Source organism: Urocitellus parryii, chromosome 2 (genome assembly GCF_045843805.1).
Source record: "Urocitellus parryii isolate mUroPar1 chromosome 2, mUroPar1.hap1, whole genome shotgun sequence".
NCBI classification, from domain to species: Eukaryota; Metazoa; Chordata; class Mammalia; order Rodentia; family Sciuridae; genus Urocitellus; species Urocitellus parryii.
Window position 1 is genome coordinate 145,837,626 of NC_135532.1, and position 10,849 is coordinate 145,848,474.

At 31.3% G+C, this 10,849-nt stretch overlaps 1 pseudogene; it reads left to right on the top strand.

Moving 5' to 3' along the window:
* The first annotated feature begins 10,407 nt into the window (after positions 1–10,407).
* On the top strand, positions 10,408–10,527 carry LOC113194262 (small nucleolar RNA SNORA51; annotated as a pseudogene).
* The last annotated feature ends 322 nt before the right edge of the window (positions 10,528–10,849 follow it).

Consider the following 10,849-nt stretch of genomic DNA (forward strand, 5'->3'; position numbering starts at 1 on the left):
CAAGAAGCAAATAGACCACAACACAATAATTTTAACACATTTCTCTCATCACTGGATATATTCTCCAAACAAAAATTAAATAAACATGCTATAGAACTGAAAAATACAATTTTTAATTTAGACTTAATAGAAATATATAGAATATTTCATCCATCAATGACTGAATAAAATATCTTCTCACATCTCATAGATGCTTCTCTAAAATAGACTCTACTTTGGCCACAAAGCAACTCTTAGGAAATACAAAAGAACAGAGATAATGCCTTGTATTCTATTAGATCATAATGGAATAAAATTAGAAATCAATGGGAAAATAAAGAATAGAAGCTACTCTAACAACTGGAGACTAATTAATGTGATATTGAATGACAAGTGGACAGCAGAAGAAATCAGGATTGAGTTAAAAAATACTTGGGATGAAAATGAGAATACCAATACAACATATCAAAATCTCTGAGACACAATGAAGGCAGTGCTAATAGAGAACTTCATTGCATTGAGTTTATTCATTAAAAGCACAAAAGGTCAACAACATAACTAACATTACATCTCAAAGCCATGGAAAAAGAAGAACAAATCAACACCAAAATTAGAGAAAGAAATGAATTAAAATCACAGTTGAAATCAATGAAATTGCAACAAAAGAAAATTAAAAATATATGAAACAAAAAATGGATTCTTTGAAAAAAATAAATAAAACTGTTAAACTCTTAGCCAAGCTGATAAAGAAAGAAAACTCAAATTATTAAAATTTGTGATGAAAAAGAAAATATCACCATAGACACTACTAAAATAAAGAACTCAAAAAACTTACCCCCAAAATGAGTAATACAATCAATAAATGGGCAAGGAAGATGAATAGACACTTCACAGAAGAAGAAATATGATTGGTCAACAAATATATGAACAAATGTTCAACATCTCTAGCAGTTAGAGAAATGCAAGTTAAAACTACACTGAGATTTTATCTCACTCCAGTCAGAATGACATTTATCAAGAATACAAGTAACAATAAATGTTGACAAGAATGTAGGGGAAAATTTGCACTCATGCATTGCTGATTGGACTGCAAATTGGTACAACTACTCTGGAAAGCAGTATGGAGAATCCTCAGAAAACTTTGAATGGAACCACTGTTTGACCCAGTTGTCCAACTCCTTGGCATATAAAATGGTCTTAAAATCAGCATTCTACAGTGACACAGCCACATCACTATTTATAGCAGGTCAATTCACAATAGCCAAGCTATGGAACCAGTGTAAGTGCCTTTCAACAAACGAATGGATAAAGAAAATGTGGTACATATACACAATGGAATATAACTCGGCTATAAAGAAGAATCAAATTATACCATTTTTTTCCCATAACTGGAAGGAAATGGAGACTATCATACAAAGCCAATACCCAAAAACCAATATGATGTTGACTCACAATAGGTGGGAGGGATGGAGGTTCACTGGATTGGAGAGGGGTAAGTGGGGGAAAGGGAGGAGGATGGGAATGGGATAGACAGTAGAATGAATCAGACATTAATTTCCTATGTTCATATATGAGTACATAACCAGTGTAACTCCACATTATGTACAACCACAAGAATGGGAAGTTATACTCCATGTATGTATGAGTTGTCCAAATAAGTTCTACTGTAATGTCTAACTGAAAAGAACAAAAAACAAATCTGTAATAGGAAAAGAAATAATTTTTAGAAATATCAACAAAAAGGATAATCACCTATACTTTTAGAAAAAAAATATGTAGGAAAATCTTAGTTATCATTGTTATGCAAGGGTCCATGAGGAAGCCTCAAAGTAATGACTTCAGAAGAAAACATTAAGAAAAAAGAAAGATAATCCAAGGACTAGAAAAAATGTTCACATAATATATAACCATCAAAAGTTGGCATCCAAGATATGTAAAGATTCCTATATACATCAATATTTAAAAACCAAAATACACAACAATGAAAATATATTTTAATAGTAGATTAAGTCAGACATATAAATTATCAATAAACATTAGAAAAATGTTCAACATCATTTATTATGAGAGAAATGAAAAATAACCCCACAATGAGGTCTCAAATACATTACAAAAACAAGAAGTAAGAGCAGATTAATTTCATATCACCAAGTATTGGCAAGGATGTGGCATAAAAGGAATTATCATATATCATCAGTGGTACAATAAAATAGTAACCCATATCTGGCAAAAATCCAGAAGTTTCTTACAAAATTTAAAAACAATTACTATGATAGGATAATCAGACATTGTTAGTCATTCTATTCCTAGATATGTATCCAATAGAATTTAAAATATATGTCCACAGAACGATTTTTACAAAAATGTTCCTAAGAGCCTCACAACATAACCAATCTTGGAAACCCTTCAATAGTCCATCAAAATAGGTAAGCAACATGTTTTAGTCAGCTTTTTTCACTACTGTGATCAAAAGACCTGACAAGAACTATTTTATGGAGGACAAGTTTATTTTGTTTGAGTCTCACAATTTCAGAGGTCTCAACCACTAGACAATCCACTCCATTCCTCAGGGCCAGAGATGAGCCAGACCATTATTGTTAAAGTGTGTGCCTAAGGAAAACAGCTGGGGACATAGTATCATGAAGCAGAGAAAGGCTCTTCTCAACAAGGACACAATATAAACCCCAAAGGTATGATCAACAGCAACCCATCTCCTCCAACCTCACCATATCTGCCTAACAACTTGGTTAATCACTATCTAATGGGATTAATGCACAGATTAGGGTAAGGCTCTCACAACCCACTCATTTCACCTCTAAACTTTCTTGCATTTTTGTACACAAGTGTTTTGGGGGGACACCTTATATCTAATGCATAACACACAATATATTCTTACTAGGAAGTACTATCAGGCATAAAAAAAGACAAACTATTGATGCATGCAACAAACTGGATCAATATAAAAAACTGTTATGCTGAATGATCTATTGACAAAACTATATAGCACTGGGACAGGAATAGACAAACAGACCTTTGGAACAGAAAAAAAAAGTGAGAAATACGTCTGAGTACACATAAATTTATCATATAGGATATGATAAAGATGGTATTTGGAGTTACTAAGGCAACAAAAAAAAACATTTTAATAAATGATGTAGGGACAAATTGGCTAAACATTTGGAAAAAGACAAAATTAGATCCATACTTCAGCACCATACTGAAAAATGTAACTCCAAATGGATCACAGATCTAAAAAAAAAAAAAAAACAAAAAAAAACAAGGGAACCAAACAAGTAATAGAAGAAAACACATAGGAATTCCTCCCTAATCTCAAAGTAAACAAAAAGATTTTCTGTTATTCAAAAGCCAGAGATGAACAATATTGGTTATTTTAAAATGACAGAAAATATTGTGGCAAGCCCCTCCCACCCTCCCACTCCCCCCAAACAATCACCATGCATTTGTTAATGTTCCATTTCAGCAACAAATACATGAGATGATCAACTAACAAAGAGAATAGGTCTACTTTAGTTCACAGTTTTAGAGACTTCAGTCCATAATTACTTCACCCTGTTGCTTTGGGTCAACTAATTTATTGGAGCAAATCATGGTGGGAGAACATAGGACAGCAAAAGCACTCACTTCATGGCCAGGAAGCAACACACACACACAGAGACACACACACACACACACACACACACACACACACACACACACACAGAGAGAGAGAGAGAGGACCGAGACAAGAGAAAATGCCAAAGTCTCTCTATCTCCTTCTGGGGCAGGCTCTACTAATAAAAAGACCTTCCACTAGGTCCCACCTCTTAAAGTTTCTCACACTTCCCTGTATTACCCTGTGAACCAAACTTTTAGCAGATGAATTTCTGTGGGACACTTAAGACCCAAATAAAAACACATCATAAATGAAATCAAAAAGCACCTGACAAGGGCTGGGGTTGTGACTCAGTTTTAGAGTGCTTGCCTAGCACATGTGAGGCACTGGGTTCCATCCTCAGCACCACATAAAAATAATATAATAAATGAATAAGACAAAATAGGGTTTAAAATGAAGCAACTGACAAACCAGAGAGGAATAGTTGGAATCTATACTACAGATAAAGGATGCATATGCTTAATATAAAAATAACTCATAAAAATTAAGAATACTAACCCTAAAAAAAAAAGAAATTAAGAAAAATTACAAAATAGAATTTACATTAACATATAAAACTGGCACTTAAACAACTGTAAAATATTCTTCCTCACCCAAAATTAGAGAAATGCAAATTAAAACTTCATTAAAATAACATTTCTTGGAGCTGAAATTGTGGCTCAGTGGTAGAGTGCTCACCTAGCTCATGAGCACTGAGGCACTGAGTTTGATCCTCCGCACCACATAAAAGTTAACAAATAAAATAAAGGTATTGTATCCATATACAATTAAAATATTTTAACAACAAAAAAATTCTCATTTATGAGGTTGATGAGAATGAAAAAGAATTACTTAATAGTCTGTTGGAAAGGCTGTGAGAAACCTGATACTCTCACATATTGCTAGTGGGAAGGCAAATACAAGAACACTACAGGAGAGAAATTTTATAATAAACTAATCCAATTGCATATATACTTCCTTATTATGAAATTTTAGGGATTTACTCGAAAATTCATATCTAAAAAGACAAAAAATGTGGAGACACAAGGCTACTCATTCTAGCATTGTTTGTATCTGCAACCTTTTGGAAACAATCTAAAAGCCCATATCTATAAAGGTGATTGAATAAATTGTGGAATCCACACAATGGAATACTATATATCAGTAAAAATAATGAGAAAGATCTCTATGCCCAAATATAAATTGATTTCTAGGATATTTTTTCAGAAAGAAATTATAAATTAATATGTATCATATGCTTTCATATGAGAAATAGGAATTAAGAAAATGTGTTTTGTCTCCCTACTAGTACAAAAAAATGAGAGAGAAGATAAATCAGAAATTGCTTAAATTGATTACACAGTGTGAGGGGAAATGAGTGGAAAGAATGGGAACTGTGAACAAGATTGGATGATCTTTCCTTCACTTGTGTATAAATAATTAATAATCCTACATTTTTTTGTATAAACAAGAAGAAAGTGAAAAAAAAATGTGCTTCCTCTTTTAATCTGTTTACATGATAACATATTTCAAACTATAAGTGTATTTTTTCTTTCTGAAGAAAAATTATATCTTTCTTAACAAAATGTGCTTCCTTAGTCTTACTTTATAAAATATATTTTTTAAAAACTTAAAGACTTTGGACATCAGAAGTGCTAGTATGGGTCCTGGCTATTACTTAAGACCTTTATATTCTTCACACAATGTTTTGATGATAAATGAAATAATACATAAATTATCTTCAGACTCAAATAAAGAACCCAGTAAGTAGTTTACCTGTCTTTCCAAATTCCTAGGATGTCTTACAGAGTTTAAACTTTATTTATTTTGGCATAATAAAATGATTTAATTGTAAACATGACAATTGGGAAAATTCTTAGATATAAAATAAATTGTATTAGATAAGTTTTTAAAAAGATTATTAGACTGAATCCTTAATAATGATAACTTTCAAAGATTTTTAAACTTTATTTCCTAAGAAATTATAATTTGCATGTATATTTATTTCATAAAGCCCTTCATTCTTAGGTAAATAATGGACTTCACTTACAAAAGTGGAGTAAATCATCTGGCTATATATCCGTGCTTTAAAAATATGTACTTAAAGTACTTCTTTAGGCACTTTAACTTGTTCTTAAATCCACTGCAGTGAATAAAAATCTCTTCAGTGGGTGAGCAATCACTTGACCACTGAGATTACTTTTATGAACATTTTATTTTCAACCAAGTCTTTTGCATCTGTTCTACCCACAAATTACAATTTCAAAATGATCCTAATTCAGAATTTGACCATAAAAGAGTAAGTAATTTAAATGCATCAGTGTGGTCTTTGATAATGTAGCATGTATTTATAAGGCTTCCTCAGGTTCAAGATATAAATTTTGAAATACATTCTCATTATTTGTAAATTAGATTCACAAGAAAGTGTACACAATTATTATCTATTTAGGACCATCCAGATATCAAAACTATAAATTCAAATATATTAGTAGTGAACTATTTGAAATGCCAGAAAATGAGCCATTCTATGATAGTTCTGTCTTTTATCTGTAATATCACAAGTAAAAGCTAATTCTCATCACCAAAGGAGAAAATATGATTTTGGTGATAATAATGCTTTAGCCAAAAAGGGTTTAGTCTTAAATGATACTTAGAGAAATTGAATTGTATAAATACTTTCTTTGCAAAGTAATAATTAATGAGACAATATTTTATTTAACCTACATTGACTACAGAATTTTGCCAGTAACTAATTGAATAAATGAGGGATGAACAAATCATATAGTTTTTCATGTAGAAGATGATTCTACACAGTTTTATTGTCTTATATTTCTAAATGTTTTTTTTTTTTTTTGCTTTCTGGAGAGAACTTAACCAAAAATTGTAGCATAAAATAGCTCAAATAACTTAGAAAAGTATTATTATTCAATTTTTACCTACAATAGCCATCTGTTCAATTAAAATTCCACTCGCTCTCATACACACACTAGATGTTTCCTTCACAAGTATATAGTTAGAAACATACCACTTCATAATTCCAGTTAGTACAATAAACCACATAGAATATTAATATAATAAAAGCATGTTTCACATGTAATCCTAGGATGATACATGACATATGTATGTTCAGGAGCTAAATCACATGTTTCAAGCAAACTTAAATAACTGCATGTATGTGTCAATATGCTCAGAATGTGTCTGTGTTTCCATTAATAGGTCCAAAATATTTTAAAAATATAATTTTAGGGATGGGGATGTGTGGCTCAAGTGATAGTGCGCTCTCCTGGCATGCGCGGGGCACTGGGTTTGATCCTCAGCACCACATAAAAATAAAATAAAGATGTTGTGTCCACCGAAAACTAAAAAATAAATATTAAAAAATTCTCTCTCTCTCTTTCTCTCTTTTAATATATATATGAAATTTTCATGGATAGTTATATTGATGGATACACATTACAGAGTTTACCCAGAAATTTAGCCTGTCTTCATAAAATGGAAAATAGTCATTTTCCATACAAAATAACTTAGGAATATAAGAATAGAATATAAATGAGATAATTATTTTGGGGACATAGAAAGGATTTCCAAAACAAATAATTTCTGTTATGGTTTAGATATGATTTTTCTCCCCAAAGTTCATGTGTGAGACAAGGAAAGAAAGTTTAGAGGTAAAATGATTGGGCTATTAGAGCCTTGACTTAAGGACTGCATTAATTCCACGATAGGGATTAATCAGGTGGTAACTATAGGCAGGTAGGGTATGACTGCAGGAGGTGGGTCAATGGGGACTGCCTCTCTCTCTGCTTCTTGGTAGCTGTCCTGAGCCACTTTCCTCCACCATACTCTTCTGCCATGAACAATGGCCCAGAGTAATGGAGTTGGCTATTTATGAATTGAGATGTCTGAAACCATGAGAGTCAAATAAACTTTTTCTCCTCTGATTTTTCTCACCAGGTTTTAGTCAAAGTGATAAAATAGCTGACTAAAACAATTTTCAATTCACACTTTCCATCCATTCCAGAGTATTTCCAACAAGTACTTAATAAGTCTGTTTATGAACCAACATTAACAGGAAGCCATATCTTTCTAGTCAGAGCATTATTATATAAAATTAAATCATTAAAATACTGATAAAAGAATTATGGCTTGAAAGTCTTAATCATAGTGTATTTAAATGGATGCTGAACTAAGTGCATTTTTATTTATTATAAAATGATTGATATATTATTCAGAATCCAACTAAATATGACAGGTACATATGTTTATAACAAAATAATAGGATATAATCCAAATAGAGTTAGCAAACATCGAACTATTCAATAATATTGAACAATTAATATGACTCTAATTGGAGATAGATAAATATTATAGACTGAATTGTGTTTCTCTAAAATGTATATGCTAAAGCCCTGACATCCAGAATCTCAGGATGTGACAAGATTTGGAGATATGGCCTTTGAAGAGGTAGTTCAGTTAAAATGAGTTCCTTAGCCTAGGCTCCAATCCAATGTTACTTATATCTTTTTAAAAGGAAATTTAGACTCAGGAAAGCATAAAGGGAAGACAATGTGAAGATACAATGAAAAGACAGACAAACTACAGGTAGAGAAAGTATTCAGAATAAAGCAACATTACCAACATTTTGACCTCAAACTTAGGCAGCCAAATAGAAATAAAATAAATTTCTATTATTTAGCCCACCCAGTCTGTGGTATTTTGTTACAGCAACTCTATAAAATGAGCAGAAATGCCTTTTGCAGGACATGACAATTTAGCAGAAAACAATATTGGCTCTGTGACAGCACAAGCAGAAACCTTTGGAGTTGAAATGAGTTCATCAGAAGAGAAGACTATGATTAAGTTAGATCAGAGAGTAGACAGAAGGAAAATAACATTTGTGCCTGCAAGACAGTTTACCAGAGTCAATGATGAAAAAAATACATTCATTACTCAGAATTTCTGTCTTTCTTATAAGGCACTATCTGAAATATGAAATTAAACAACTGGAAACTGACCTTTCAGAATTTCCAACTTCTGAAATCACATTACAACCAGTGCTGTAGAGGTTGAAGATAAATGAATACTCACATTCACTGGTGATTAGAATTTGAGCCATTTGATATGTTCAGAATTGAAAGACAAATACCCATTGAGTCTCTTGGAGATTTTTCTACAAAAATGAAGGAGGGCTGGAGTTGTGGTACAGTGGGCACAACACTTGACTAGAATGTGTGAGGCCCTGGGTTCAATCCTCAGCACAACATAAAAATAAATAAATAAAATAAAGGTACTGTGTCCAACTACAAGTAAAAAATAAATATTTTTTAAAAATAGTTATGAATATATAAATATTAAAGGATAAAAGTGTAACCATATCTAATATGTATGGGTTATAAGAGGAATATTGAACAACATTGGACAAACAATATAGCACTTGTTAATAAAAAGTTTGGGACACATATATAAGTGAAGAATCCAACATAAAAAACAGTTACTGAAAAATAATCTGACTTTTCTTTTTCCCCGTATTATGATTTCTTAACTCCTACTATATGTGATAGACAATAAACTAGAACATAGCTATTTATAGCTTTCAAATTGTTGTTATTTTATTTTTGTAACAATACCAAGAATTAGTGAAAATTATAAAGATAATGTGTAAACTATAAATATCTTACATAAATTATGAAGAAATTATAAAGACAATGTATAAACTATAAAGATATTACATAAATTATGAAGATACTACATTATAAATATAAAGAAACATAGGCCATGTGACTTGATAAATGTAAGAATTAGTGATTCTGAAACTGTTTCACATTTGAAACCAGTGACCAGTTTTAAAAATACCAATTCTCTGGTAAGAAGATGGAAAGAGAAGTTCTTAGACAACCACCACACAGAATGGGAAGCAGCGATCCCTGTTGAGCAACAGAAACATTATTATTAGATAGAAATACAAACTTACGGCTTCTCCATTTCAGCAGTTCATCCACCTGTGGTACACATAACAGAAAGAGAGAATTATGTCTTGAAATCTGAAACTACTTTTCTTCTCTGATTTAAATGATTACAAAAGTCATAGGTAAAGGCTGCTGTACAGCTCAGTGGTAGAGAGCTTGTTTAGCATGCATGAATTCCCAGGTTCTATCCCCAGCATGAACACTACAGCAAAAAGCCACATTAACTACTCACATTACAACATTAAATACTCAAATTTAAATGAAAATTAAAAGCTATAAAATTTGAAAAACATTGGAAGAGATATTTAGAACAAAATAGCCATAAAACTTATATTAGAAAAAAGATAAAATTAATAAGCTAAACAGTCATAATGTAAAAAGTTAAATAATCAAATCTCAAAGAAAATTAAAAACTATAAAAATTGAGAAACATAGCAACAGACATTTAGAACAGAATGGCCATAAAACTTATATTAGAAAAAAGATAAAATTAATAAGCTAAACAGTCAAGAACAACAGAAAATTGGAGGAGAAACAAAATAATCTTAAAAGCAGAAATAAATGAAATAGAAAGAAATAATATACTTCAAATAAAATAATTTGCTAGTTCATCAAGATGATTAATACTTAGCTATGAAATAAAACCTATTATTTAAAGATAATATATAATTATAAAGATGATTATATTCAAAATAGTTATAGAAAATGGAAGATTAGTATGGAAACTATTCACAAAGATAACACCATGACTATAGAATATATTTTTGAGGTGATATTTATTAAAAGTGTGAGAAAGGGATGATATCTAACTAATTCATCACCATAGGCTGTGTTTTAACACTGGATAAAAAGAAGAGGCAGAGGGAGCCTATGCCATGCACCTCAGCCCAGGCCCTGCACCTAGTCTGCATTGTCAATGGAAAGACACAGGGAAAAAAAATCTAACTAATTCAAAAAAATTGATCGAAAATGTTAAAGTACAAGAAAATGCCAGATATTTTAATATATCTAGTTTAATATATTAGTAATAATATATAGACATTTGTAATGGTTAGTTTTATAATTTGAATGGATCACAGATTGCCCAGATACTTGTTAAATATTAGTCTGAGAGTTTCTGTTGTGGTGGTTTTAAGTGAATTTAACATTCAAATTTTCAAAGTGAGTAAAGAAGATTACCCTCCCCAATGTGGATGGGCCTTAATCAATTATTGAAAGCCTGAATGAGCAAAAAGGCTGCTTCTCTCCCAAG